This window comes from Danio rerio, chromosome 5, assembly GCF_052040795.2.
Source record: "Danio rerio strain M-AB ecotype USA chromosome 5, GRCz13ab, whole genome shotgun sequence".
NCBI classification, from domain to species: Eukaryota; Metazoa; Chordata; class Actinopteri; order Cypriniformes; family Danionidae; genus Danio; species Danio rerio.
The window spans coordinates 66,977,568-66,992,744 of NC_141025.1; the positions used below are offsets into that span (position 1 = coordinate 66,977,568).

Sequence of the window (15,177 nt, forward strand, 5' to 3'; positions counted from 1 at the left end):
AACTGATTTTAAAAATAGTTTTTAAACAAATTTTTGTGCTTAACAAACTAAATTAATTATGTATAGGCTAATGAATGTCTGTGTGAACAACACTGTTTCCTCATCCACAAGAGTTAAAGTAAAGAATGAGGAGGCTTATTCTCTCATTCTGGCGCTGTAGATGCTGTTTAACTGTTTTCTCACTAGTGAAGGGTTCAGTTTTTTCACTTACAAAGTCCGCCATGTAAATAGCAAATGCGCTATGATGCAACTGACTCTTTAAAGGAATGGAAGATGAGACTCTGATTGGTTTATTCTCAAAACACACCTATAACTCATTAAGAGAATAAGCTCCACCCTGTTAGACCATGCGCCGCGGAGCAGATTTTTCTGTCCTTAAAATAGCAAAAGTTGATTCTGACACACCCTTAATTCTTTTGCACCTTGCGCTTTGGACTTTGCGCATGGATCGTCAAAATAGAGCTCTCAATGTTCTTGCAGCAAGGGAACAATAACAAAGAAACACAAGAAGTTTCATTCTGGTTACTCGAAGTACAGACCTTTTGAGGCCGGTTTTTTAACAGATGATGAAGTCTTTAATTATTGGTCTAAATGATTTGTTTGGTAGCATCTAATTGATCATATGCTCAACTTTTTGTCAGCACAATGTTCTTGCAACTGGCACATACTGTACCAACCTTTTAGCTGATTGAAAACTGCCATTGAGAGCGTAATTATATTGAGCAACACATACATTTATAACATTAAATTTAGGTTGCTTTAACTGTATAAATAGAATCTAAATAGAAGATATGGAAATAAATGAAAATTATTTTTGTAATTTAGTTAAACAAAATTCACAACAATGGAGTATTTGGTAGTGTTGTGGTTGCTCAAGCGTTTTCTTTAGCGCTTCATCAGAAAGGTGTGGATTTACTTTACATTACAACCAAGCAGAGACATATCTTAGACATATGACTTTGAGTGCCAAATCGTGATGGCTTTATGTATAAAAGTCTGGCCTGATCTACATATTAGTGTGTTTTTGAGGATCTGTAAATGTAGATTGTTTTGAAAACGTCAAAACGTGAAAAGTTTTCAAAATGCAAAGGAAAAACTTTTCCATTTTTGGCTACATCGTTGTCGTGTATACATAGCCTGAGGGTGCTTTCACACCTACACTTTTGTTTCGGAATGTGTCTCGTTTGCCCAGTTAGCGCGGTTCGTTTGGCATATGTAAACATGGCAATCGCGCTCTGTTACGCGCCAAAGTAATCGCTCCGAGATCGCTTGAATGAGGTGGTCTCGGCTCGATTGAAACGAACCCTGGAGCGGTTCGATTGCAGTGAGAAAGCAATCCGATCCGAGCGCGGGTATTTCACAGTGTTTTATGGATATGTAATAGGCTTACGGCTATATGTAGAGAGCATTATGAGTATGGCGGGAAGTTTTGCAAGTCTCCGGATGCCCGCAAACGAGTGATGATCTCCCGGTAATCTCGTGTCTCCCTCTCGGTCCACAAATAGGCATCGTCGCACACCCTTCTCACCGCTCCCCACCGCATCTCTCCTCTCAGACACGTCGCGCACGCGCGCACCCTGTCAATCACCACCTAACCACCACCTCACCAGACAGCTTAGCGGGACGCTGCAAAATAAACCCTGACACTCTGACCAATGTAAGGGGAGTTTACTCGCACGTGACTTGTATTAGGTCTGATTAGAAACTTTGCAGTGTGAAAGCAAACCGCTCCAAGAGCAAAGAGCAACAATGTAACAATTGTAATCTTTGATTCGGAACAACTGAATCGATTCACAGGTGTGAAAGCACCCTGAGACCCTACTTGTGTTAGGTTTGTCTTGTTTATTTTCTTGGTCTCTTGTTTCCCGCTAATCATCCGTCACCTTGCTAATTCCTTGGTTCAATCCACTTGTCTGTATTTACAGTATATTTAATTGTCATCAATGTATTTAATTCATTTGTCTCCAGTTCTTTGCTGTTTATTTTTGATACCTGTGGAAGACTGTGCTCTTTAAGATTTCATTAACTTTTCATTAAGACTGCTCTTTGTTTGCTACTTCTATGTTGAGAGCTTTAATAGTAGTAATTGCATAACAGCATGTAATACAAACAGTGAAATTTGCAGCTAGAGTGATTTCTTATCCTTTACATGATGGCACAATCTATTTTCTGAAGGTCAAGTCGAAAACTTTAAGTACATTACAATACAGCATTTGCCAACAGAATAAGTCATGCTTCAGTGTGAGGGTCTGCTCTTCTCTGAGGGGCATCCCGCTCTTTCTTCCCCTCTCATTTCCCACTGTGAAAACAGGTCAATAAATGTCCAAAGTGACAAAGCTCACTTCCCTTCTAAGTCTCTCCATCCCCCCTTCTAGTTGCCTGGCTTTCATGACCCTGGTGCGAGCTAATGAGTCATGGTAATGAAAGCAGACAGGGTGCAGAAGCGTTAGCCTACCGCTAATAAAGACTGACGGCATGGCTCCACACACATTCCCTTCAAAAACCTCTTCTACATTCCTATGTTCACTCTCTTGTTTTCTTCAAGCTGTGGAACCGAGTGAGAAGATGCAATGCCGCAGTTTTGAGATGCACCCAGAGGCTGTGCTTGGCAAACTGGGTAGTGATGTATCATTGTTTTAACACATACTTTACACAATGGTGCCAGTTCCACAGTAACACATTACTGTGTTCTCATTACATTTTTGAGGAACGCAGTTATGTTACGAATTACATTTTAAATTTGTGTAATTTGATTACAGTAACTAAAGTCAGTGTAACTGCGTTACTTACTTCACAAATATAGTTCTTAAAGGGAAAACATCTTCTTTTAAATTGTCTTTTCCACTGTTAGTAAATAAGCATGCGCTTTTAATTTTCTGGAAAACACAAGTTTAATTGGCTGCTTATCATAGTGGTTGCTTCTTCAAGTGTAAATACAGACATTATATTGGTTTCATTGAGCCTAAAAACAAAAATATTGCTGTGAAATGCAGTCTGTGTCCATTCTCGAAAGATTTTTTGATTGTTTATAACGTGACTAGAAATATCAGGCCCGTAGCCAGGGGGAGTTCGGGTGGTTTGAAAGACCCGCCCCCCACTAATAAAAGGTTTGCCAAATAGATGAGCTCATTTGTCTTATTTTGACTGCTATGCCATCATAAATTGTGTAAATAACCCATCAAAGAAGACTACCAATCACTGCAAATTTTTATTCCAGTCCAACATGCAGCTGTGCAAGACAACATGCAATATGACAAAAGTGAAGTCATCTATCGATACAAGTAACCCAACTTTTTTACTGAATCTTGGACCTTATTCTTGAAAGAAAAAATACCAATAAAAAGATTTGAAGCACCAGAAGTGGCCCATATTAAAGTTAATTAACACTAATTAGGCAATTTTTTTTATCCATGAACTTTCAAAATGTGCTTATATTTATGGCTAGATTGGCCTATTTCCAAGAGACTTGGAAAAACCATCAAGCTCTACATTATTAATATTAGTATGTCTAAATGTTTTATTATTCAGATGGCCAAATTCTGACTGAGGAAAGTTGAATGTGCTGGCCAGTTAATTTGTTCAATAAATGACAATAGGCTACAGTTTAGGCTAAAACTTGAACTCATTTTTAACTACAAATTTATTACACCATATATCATTAGAAAAAGAATAAGTATTGTTTTTCATATTTCGTTATTCTATATATTTAGCAAATGTTTTTGGTACCTCAAAAAGTGTGCTTATGATGAGCATCCGACCAGCTAATCCAGCTAAAATAGTGCTTAAAAGTGACTAAAACGCAGTATTTAAACCTTTTAATTAATTTGAACATAAGGCGGACAACGGCAAAAAGATACACTTTGGAGAGAAAAAATAACCACCCTTGGTAACACTTTGGCCCAATCCCAATTCTATATACGTCACGAGCTAGCCAGAATGAAAACAAATGAACTGCCATGTTTTAAATACACAGCCGAGACATTACACCGTAACACTATATGCATATAATAATGATCCATGGATGTTATGGACCTAAGCTCAAACAAACCTTGTCGTTGTCTTGATGTACAGACACAAAGCCAAGAAGAACAAACTCTACTCCTGTCCTGTTGTTTTACAAGGCTGTCTAAAAGTGTGGGTGGTTTTCGGTTTCTTCAGGGAGCTCGCGATCATGTCTGTATTTGATATAACAAGCTTCTTGAGCAGATGATAATAATGTGTGTGATTATTGAAGTGTCATCGTCATCTCCATTTAGAAAGAAAAGGACAAACGCGAGAGTGAAGCATGTATGAGCAAAGGAGAAGCCTTTTTTTGCACTGACTGTGGGCTATGTTTCGTGTTGTTTTTGAATCTAAATAAGGACTAAATGTATTCTGTGTGTAGTCTTTTTGTAATTGGTAACATACCGTAGACTGTAAGGGTCTGTATTTGTTCATATATGTTGCATTTATATATTTATTTGATATAATTGCAGACGTTACAGTAGGGTATTTCGCACTGTCATTGATCTGCAGTTATAATCTAATTATGCTCATAGAAAAGTTAGTAATAAACATTTATACACAAGTATTTATGTGTAAAGCGTCTGTTTTGTGGGAAGTACTTCTCATATGATATGCAAACGACCTGTACAGCTTTACTGTAGACATTTATTTAAGCGAGAATGACGTGGACTGAAACTGTCGAACACCATGCCCACCAAAAGGCTATCCTTGGTAGTGGAAACGCAAGCCTGGTGAGCCGTACCGTACTAGTCAGTGGAAACGGGCCAAAAATGGTTAAAAAAACTTATGTATAAAAACTGCTTTTATTTTAGCCAAAATAAAACGAATAAGACTTTCTCCAGAAGAAAAAAATATTTTATGAAATACTGTGAAAAATTCATTGCTTTATCAAATATTTCCCAAATTGTTTAACAAAGAAAAAAAAATCACAGGAGGACTAATAATTTTGACTTGCACTGTTTATGTATGTTTGTTTTTGTGAGCTCCGCTGAGGCACTGTGTGTGTGTGAGAGGTGATTTCTCCTCACGTTCCTCTGCTGCAGACACAATCACGGCTACACACAGAGATCTCTCAGATGTTCAGGTCTGAGGTTTTATGCCCTTGGGTGTTTCACACATTCCCTCATATTTATATTCAAGAATTGTTGCAAGAAATCCCCAAAACAGCTTTATTCAGAGACTTTTTTTTCTTTTTTTTCCTACAAAGTTGCTGTAACTTGGGTGTTGTATAGTCACTCATTTTGTATAGTCCTGTTAATATCTGTGCAATTTCAGTTGTACATATTACATTAGTACAGAATCCCACAGATTCTGTGTTTCCTGATGTTTTCCTGTCAGAGTTTATTTATTTTTTGTCTACAAGTATCAAAACATTTGGAAACCCATATTGTGCACTGCTGAATTATAGACCTCATTTATAACTCGTATAAAGTTGGATTTTTATTAGTCTGATCACGTGGGCAAAACTACATACAGGTGTAAACGGGGGGTAAAATATTAGTTTTATCCATGTCCAGACTCCAGAGTTAGCGTTGCCACAATACCAGACTAAAATATCATTGCTCAGTCAATCAATAAAATGACAGAAATCTAGAAAGGCAGAGAAGTAATTGAATAATTAATGGCTCAACAAAACTTATAAATCTTTGTTTTTTGTTGTGTGTGTGTGTGTCTTTGTATGCCACACACTTATGTAAAATATTTTAGCATACTAAAAAATGCTTTTGTATGGTTTGTTCATGCAATTGAGACAAGTGTGATGCTATTCAACATGAGGCGGCACTAACGTATGCCTGTGAAAAGTGTTGTGTGACTGCAGCTTAATTCTCATGAGCATCATTAATGTAATTAGTCATTAACAGAATTAATAGGAAACTGCATAAAAGGCTTATAATGCGAAATAAGGATAAGTAATCATGATTAAATAAACAAAGGACAGAAAATGATTAAGCAAACGCAAATCCATGTGATATAGGTACATTCAACCTCAGAGATGTGCAGTTATTTACCTATTCAAAGACTGGGGTTATGCGTGTGTCTGAGAATGCAGGGCAATGCCTTCCAATTTTTTAGCAAAAAACCCATCACCTTTAAAGTCAGAGTTTGGGTGCTGCCAAAAGGTTGACTTATTTCAGTAGTTCCCAAAGTGAGGGTCAAGACCCATGGTTACTTTGTTGCTTAATTTCATTAAAACATTAGAATTAACGTATTTTATCCATAACCTATCTAATTTAAAAATTAAGTTATATAAAAAATACAAATAAAAACATGCAAATAAACAGCTTTTTAAAATTATTTTTTTATTGGATTGTGAACCCTGGGGGGATTACGTTATATTAAAGTGACATGTAGCAGATTGATTTTATGGCACCAGGTTAAACTTTCTGACACATTTAAGACATACAATCAAAACTCGCATACAATAAAAATAAAAACCAAGACTGAATATGGAGGAAGGTCTTGTGAGTGACGTTCTCCAAAATTAAATAAAGAATAGACTTGGGCCTATTGGTGTGTGTGTGTGCTGTTGAATGCAAGGTTATATATTTATTTATAATCACCTCAGAGGATATTGGGGGTCGAGTGTTACTGGCATTGTTATTTTGGGGGTCGCAGGCTAAAAACTTCTGGGAACCCCTGGCTTATTAGGTATACAAGAGAAGAGCTAATCAGGCCCGCTTTCTCTCTCTCTCCCTTAACTAGCTGCATGTTATTTCTGATTGCAAAGCACAATTTTGAGCTTTGTAGTGTCAGCATAATTATCTGGAGTCAATATTCTACCTCCTAATATTTGGAGAAAACTTTAGTTAACCTCAAGGACATGAGATCCTCCTTTGGTCATTTTAGAGTGCATCATAAATACTGGATTCCACACAATATTTCATATTCCTTCATGTTGTCCCAATACAGTTTTTTAATTACAAATTTAAGTAGACTGAACACAAAACAATGAATTTGTCCCCCTCAAAAATTGAAGAATTATGGTGACTCAGCCTAATTTAAATATGTATTTAAAAACAAGCAGCAAAAATAGTTTTTGAGTGAGTCAATATTTGACCCTCTGACATTTAGAGAAAACTGTGAAGTTAACCTCAAGGTCATGAGACCCTCGTGGTCCTTTGGTTGTTGTTTGAGTGCAATAGAAGGAAAGAAACCACAACTCATCTCTCACTGTACATTTAGTAAGAAATAAACTTGAAAATTTAAATTGACCAGCATGTTACTGCCCTGCATTTTACATACTGTACATGCATTGTCTGGTCAAATTACAATATTAAAAAAATACAAAACTACACACTCATTATCTCAAGGCATGAAGTTGAATGACATTTAAAATGATCTTATTTCACAAAACACTTTTATTTTATGTGATCATATGTCACTGTTTAGTACAGTTTTTTTTTTCTTGTTATACATGTAAAAAATTACATATAAAATAGCATAATGATGCAAGTTAAATAGTGCAGTTTTTCAGGATCAGGAGGTCTACTTAACATCTAAATCAGAAATGCTAGAAATTGAAAAAATCAAATGTAAAAATAAATCCATATATAGAACACTGCACTGTCTTTACTGCATGTATAAAAATACATGTGAATTTAAGTTTTTTTTTTTTTTTTTTTTTTTGCTGCATATTTCACTCTTTTAATTGCATACAGTCAAGAGTTAATCACAAACTCTGAGTCAAATCCTGAGTTCCTTATATAACGTTTTATGAAACCTCATAACCATGTTGGATTTGTTTGGCTTTGTTAACCCAAAGCTTACTCTGTAACCTGGAGTTTGTTCAACAAATTTTTTGCAACAGGCCTATGACAGTATGGGATTGTACTCATGATGGGAATTTGGTAGTTTGGTAATTTATTTTATTAATTTGGCTTTTTGCGACAGCCATTAAGCATTATTTGACATTGAATGGGAAATATGAACTTTCCAAAAGCTAAATTCCACTGAGCTTATATATGTATATATATATATATATATATATATATATATATATATATATATATATATATATATATATATATATATATATATGTATGTATATGTGTATATATATGTATGTATATATGTATATATATGTATATATATGTGTGTGTGTGTGTGTGTATGTATATGTATATATATATATATATATATATATGTATGTATGTATGTATGTATGTATGTATGTATGTATGTATGTATGTATGTATGTATGTATGTATGTATGTATGTATGTATGTATGTATGTATGTATGTATGTATGTATGTATGTATGTATGTATGTATGTATGTATGTATGTATGCATTTAACCCATGCATGCATGTATGTATGTATGTATATATATATATGGCTTAGTCGTTCGAAAATGTACTATTTTAAAAAGGAGGCGTGGCATCTAAACCCACCTCTTACCCTAGGTGATGAGCAAATGGTACTACATTGTATGAATTATATCGTACGAATTCATACATATTAGCCACTAAATCAAAAAGTTACGAATTTCCGTGAGATTGTGTTGAATAATACCGCTCCTTCAACACATTTAATTGACTATAAGAAACTTGTAAGTATATTTCAACTAACCCCAACCCCAGCCCTAACCTCAACCCAAAAGTGTACTTATAATATGAGAATTAGTTAGCATGTAGATGCAATGTAACCTAAATTCAACATGAGGACAATCAAAATAAAGTTTGACCTTATTTTTACTGTCTATGGAAAATGCATTGCTCAGAGGAAAAAAAATACATTTGCTTTTAAAAAAAAAAAAAAATACTTTTTCTGAAATGATTTTTCTTTGTATCCTTGTGCCATTCTGTCACATACAGAACTTTCCAGAAAATACTGGTAAAATGTTATAAAGAGATCATCTGAACAAGACATTTTTAAAAATGGAATGAGAAGTGGAAACATTCCCAGTAAACTGCTGGAATTTTCTGTAATTACTGGTAAATTATTTTGTCTGTACAAACTCAATGAGCTGACTTGAGACAACTACTCCAGCCAATCAGAATATTTGGTTGCTGATGACAAATTCACTCTGTGCTGTTTATGAAAATAAAAGCCTTTGAATCTTTTGTCCAGATTCATTTAGTTGCTGTTTGTTTGTCAGACAACACTTATGTTCCTCCTTTGTGCCAAAAAAAAAAAAAAAAAAAAAATCAATAAAATACTTATGATAAACTGGTGTGAGATTACCTGCAAGCACGGCATTCAACAGTGTGTTGCACATACAAGTAAAGTGAAGTGCAATTTGCCAATCGGTGAGTCGGATTTCAATACAACACCGGCAGGCTTTCATTCCAAGGAGGGTCTCAAATACTGCAGTACATTCTCAAACACAAAGCAAAAATGTTCCATCCATATCTCTTCATTTAAGTTGTTATTAATACTTTTTCATATATCTTCAGACTTGGTTATGTTCTCTGTGTAGCCATATGTGTAAACATAATTGCTTTTTTAGCTTCAGGTAGCGCCTCTGCCTGGATGCTAGCAATAATTTTGCTTCACTCCTAGAGTTTAGTTTTAAGTTGGTCTCTGGAATAAAAGCAACTGCGAAAGTTTGAAATAAAAATGAAACCATCAATAAAAAGACTGATGAATTCATGTTTACAAATACAAGTGCAGCTGTTTAACCCTTGTGTACTGTTCAAATTGACTAGCCTTTCATGGTTGTTTTTGCCACACTGACTTCCATTTATAATGACATTTTTTTTTTATTGCAAAGCCATGACAGCCTATAGTCATGCATTCTTAATTTTGTTGGTGGTTTTCTCTTTTCCGAAGAGGTACAATGTGTAATTTGTCCTGTTAAACAGTAGTAAATTTGGCCAGAGTATATTGAATTTATTTCCCAGTGATGGATTGTGGCTGGAAGATCATCCACTATGTAAAACAAATGCTAGATAGGTTGACGGTTCATTCTGCTGTGGCGACCCCGGATTAATAAAGCATGGTGTCCGCGGGGTTGTAAAAGGTAGTAAATGAAATTAGCTAAAATTAAAGGCGTTAAAAAGTAATAAACATCATCTAACGAGGTATTTAATTTTTAAGCTCAAATTTTTTTTTTTGATAAATTGTCAATTTGTGTTAAGTGCAGGCCTTTATTCTAAATTTTGTGTGGACTTATTTATATGTTGAAAGTAGGACCTGAGCGTTGTCATGTGAGGTGGTGTTCATGCGCGAGCTGAAACAAACTGGGTTCCCGGCTGGCTTGCTGCCAACCATATAGGTGAGCTCTCTTTTATTTATTCATTAAATTTAAACATGGGTAAATGCAAGTTTTTGGACCTCTGGCTGGAGGACTTAAGATTTAAAGACTGGCCTAGGCATGTAGTTGGCAAGAGCCGCGAGGCTTACATCCACATCTGCAAGAAGACAATTATATTGGCTCTATATTGGTTCATATAATCACTCGAGGCTTTCTGCTGTCAGATAACAGGGTGGATTTTTGACCGCGGCAAATGTAAACGGCTGAAGAGTGAAAAGTACACAGGTTTCTTATTCCCACCTAAAGTTACAATTAATAGCACCGATGACAGCAATCATGTAGTGAATGTTGATTCGCCAGCCGGGATCAATCGAGTGTTTTCGGAGAAGGTGCCCGAATCTTCATGCGTTGCATTCACTGCATGCTTAGCGCAAATGTCCGCTAAATGTAAACTCTAACACTGTACACATCATCTCCAAAGAAGCTCACCTTTACTAAGTTTACACTGAAACTGCGGCTCATGCAAAGAACTGTATCGCAAGAATCCTGCTTTGCTTTACTTTGCCTTTTTTATGAGTCGGCTGATTCACCTGCTTTTTTTCCACAAACACAGAAAAATCAGTGCATAACGAGACTGAGACTTTTCAGCCCTGGAGTTTCAAGCCTTAGAGCGGACCACCTCAGTTCACAATGGACTACATTAAAATAAGGTCATTTCCAATTCAGTTTCTAATTACACTATCATGTCTTTTTCAATAAAACAGCTGCTTTAGAACTTCAAATTTTCAACAACCTTACAGTTTTATATGTCTTAACAATAAAAATGAAAAAAAAAAAAAAAAAAAGATTTATACAGGTGAGGACCGAACACGGATCGACGGCGTCGCAACGCATTGTGCTGACCGCTGTACCACATTATCGCTGTTGCAGTTCAGTGGCCGGAATGATACTTAATCCTCATCATTAACCTGCAGGCTACATTTTGCTCATTGGGCTGCGAGACAATAAATAAGAAGAGCGGAGCTGCGGCAAAATAATGGATAAAAAGAGTGAGGCTATGGTCAAATAAATGAATAAATGAAAAAAAGTGCGACTGCTGGCGGCTCCGTTCGCCATGCTGGAGAGGAACAGTCTGGGCTTATGGAGCGCAGAGTGGGTGTCATCGACTACAGCTCTCATCTGATTGGCTGAAAGGTATAAGTTGCCCTGACTCTGCCAGGAAAGTCTCAAAAATACACACACATATCCATATCGTACGTAAAAGAGGATTTGCACATTCTCATTCAGGATGAACTCGCAAGTTTTAAAGATTCAAAACTTTTTGTCCACTCTTATACATTTGCAAATGGTGTTTTGCATTTGTGAAACGTATTTTATGAAAATGCATTTTTATTTTGTGCACGTGAAATTTTTTTGTGGATATAAATAAATATTTTTAATATTTAAACGGGACATACCAAAACACTCAGCAGAGCAAAAAGCCAAAGTCATAGAGGATAATGCAAAGTTGGGGCATCCATCAAAATCAATGACAGGACTGCTTACACTTCCAAAAACTTTACAAAGTAGGGGTTAAAGCTACACTTGCAGTTTGTCTGAGCAATATTAACTATTATGTGATGTTTAACATCAGCTAATACGATGAAACGAGGGGTCGTCCTCCTCTGAGAGGAAGAAAATGAACCTAGTCATTTACTAACCCTCACATCAGTACTGCAAAGACAAAAGATGATACAATGACAGATTTTTCATCTTCTGGGAGGATTATCTCTTGAATGCCAATAGACAGCCATTTCCATCACACATTTCGGGAATTTACATCTACCTAACTTTAAATAGTAACAGTTCCTGACTCCAGTAAGCTACAAACACTAATTTTGTATCATTGGAATGAAGACACTTTGAGGTTACATGTAAAAAAAAATATAAAAAGTTATACATTATGAAGTCATGAGGAAAAAAATATGCGTAAAATGCGTAGTCAGGCGAAACAGGCGAATGGTCACGACAGGCGGCGAAAATCATGGAAAAAATAAACTGTAACGGTTTAAAAACACGTCTAGTCAAGGAAAAGCTTTGTTTTGTTCACAAGTCTGCAACTTTACAGAGAACAAGACTCAGTAGTGTCAGCAGGATTGTCTAGACACACATGGCTGTTTGACACTATTCTCTGCACCTATTGAGTCAGTAAAAGACCACAGACACCTGCATTGCGAAATGCGAAGGGTTTTTCCCATACGGTATCAAACACCATTAAAACAAAACTCTTCCAGCAGTTCACACTCTTATCAAATAGCTTGTTTGTCACAGAGGGGTTCCTGAATGAAACTGAAAGTGCCAAACTTCGGTTAAAGTCGACAAATTAAAAATGAAACACCTGAAATAACATGAAACTCGTGAGGAAATGTGGATAGCGTGGTGACGCAATGATGTTAATCGAATTATGTGCTATAACATGAAAGGAACCTTCAAAAAGCAATTCATGTAAACACCTTAATCATATTATTGTATTATTCAGATTGAGGCAAATAATTTGTGTCTAACTCGCTGTAATCATTGATCATGAGTTTCAGCTGCATGTGCAAGTGTCTGATTATTGTCAGCTGGAGTGGGTGTTGATTGGTGCACAGCATCAAGGTAGTTGTAGTTCTGCAGTTATCTGCATAGGCTGATCGCCGGGGATTGTAAATAATAATAATAACATTTTTATATGCAGTTTACCACCTTAGAAAAGCAAAAAATGCTTTTTCCTCTTTAGTTATGAGGTCTGTGTTTTTATATATCATACTACAGAGTATAAGACCTCTTCAAAAAGACAGATGTCTAAATTATATTCATAAATAAAGACATTCTATGCTTTAAGTATATTAAAAAAGCACAATTGCAAAACAGTTCAATGTTCTAAATTAGTGGGGAATATTTTTATTTTTATTTTATTATTCCCCTTTAACTTTAAACATTGAACTGTTTTGTGATTATGCTTTTTTTTAAATTAAATCTAAAATAAAATTTAAATACATTTTAATTTAATTTAATTCATGACTCTTATTTCATGTCGTTCTTATATTGGGTTAAATGATATTTTGCCCTATTCTTTCATGAGTAACTCTATCATCATGTCCTTCCAAATTTTGATCTGTTCCTCACACAAAGTTATCACTTCAGAGGATTTGGAATATAGCACACACATATGGACTACTTTTACAATACTTTTTTTTTTTTTATCATTTTCATAGCTTGACAGTCCCAGTTACTATACAAAAGATCAACCTGGATATTATCTGGATACATCTAACTCTATTTAGATTCCAGATGGGGGAAAAAAGAAAGTAGGTTTTGAAAGACGTCTCTGACCTCATTCCAGCACAATGATAAAACGCAGAGGTTCTGCTGAAAAATGGCGCCGTTGTTAGTTTTTCAAAGACCTTAAGATCACGATATCACAGTGAATAATTAAAGCCGCTTTTATTTGATTCCACAGTGCGATATGCAGTGCGGAGGGGGATAAACGATGTGTGTCAGGCCTGCTGGGCTCCATATGGTCCATCACCAAGGTTTTCACACTACATCACACCCATGAGATGAATGAACACAGGCTGTCTGTTTACCAGTCATCCTTCAGATCAAATGATGAGGGCCAGCAGAACAGGTACCCAAGGCTGTGGCCCCTCAAATGTTTATTGTCTGTTACAGTGTCACCATGCTCTACCATATTTTATGGTTTTTTATATGTCACGCTACTATAGTGGAAAAGGACATTTGTTGGACCGGTGACTGAGAGATTTAAAAGGGTGTCATTCAAGGTTGAGATTTGACAGAGTCACTGAAGCGCCGAGCGATAGAGATAACTGCTTCTGACTAAAGCCTGAGCAGGACAGATGTACATTCACATTTAACCATTTATCTGCCTGCTTTATTTGGTGTTTAATGAAGAAATAGTCACACTTTGTAACATTAAAACATAAATGTTACAAGTTTATGTTGTTAACCCTTATTTGCTGTTGGGGATGTTTTCATCCACTGTCTGGAGTGATTTTGAGCATTAATTTGGCCATAACATTTTCTGTGTTTCAGCTAGCGGAAGGATTTTTGGTGACAAATTTTACTTTGACATATATTTTGGAAAAGTGCTTTAAAATTTGTAAACTCAGTGATACACTCTGGGCAAATTTACTACATTTTTGTAATGTTAAGGATGAAAACATCCATTAAACTGCTGTAAAAATGCATCATATACCTTTTTTTATTATTTTTTTGCATAAATAATTAAATAAATAAATAATTAAATTCTTTCAATTAAAACTACCAAATTGTTTAGAAAATTACATGATTTTAACTCTTTAATTGACAAATTCATAAATGAAGTTACTGATTTGGTGAAAAAAAAAAAAACAAAATTACGAATTTTCAATATATATATATATATATATATATATATATATATATATATATATATATATATATATATATATATATATATATATATATATATATATATAAAGCCCCATTGACTTCCATTATAATTGCATTTTTGATTGCAAAACCATGACACCATATAATCATACAGTTATGATTGTCAGTGGTTTTCCCTGTTAGGATGAGGTAACATTTATATATTTTTTTTACTGTTGATCATCAGTTGGCACCAATAAACCTTTAGGCCCCGTTTACACTAATGCGTTTTAGTTTGAAAACGCATAAGTTTTGCTACGGTTACGCCATCCATCCACACTACGCCGGAGTTCTCGAGCGCCGAAAACGGAGCGTTTCGAAAACGCTGGAGAGGCCGTTTTCATTCTAAAACGCTGCTGCTCCGTCTCAGTGTGGATGGGGAAAGACGGAGATATCTGAAAACGGAGGCGGGGCTGCAGACATTCGCCTATCTGATTGGGGCTTTTCCTCAATATTAAGTAGCCTAACACGTTCAGTCCTAAATCTTCTCCGTGTAAGTTCAGACTTCACAAGTTTGATCGAG

At 35.6% G+C, this 15,177-nt stretch overlaps 1 protein-coding gene across 12 annotated transcripts in view; it reads left to right on the forward strand.

Moving 5' to 3' along the window:
- tmem132e (transmembrane protein 132E) overlaps nt 1-15,177 on the forward strand; it is a 1,079,249-nt gene that overhangs the window by 162,928 nt on the left and 901,144 nt on the right. For 7 of the 12 annotated variants that reach the window (XM_087252404.1, XM_087252403.1, XM_087252405.1 and 4 more), the window contains exon 3: nt 13,684-13,851. The exons of the other annotated variants lie outside the window; for them this stretch is intronic. The gene's annotated coding sequence lies outside the window, so the exon portion shown is untranslated. The remainder of the gene's footprint in view (nt 1-13,683; nt 13,852-15,177) is intronic. 12 annotated transcript variants of the gene reach the window in all.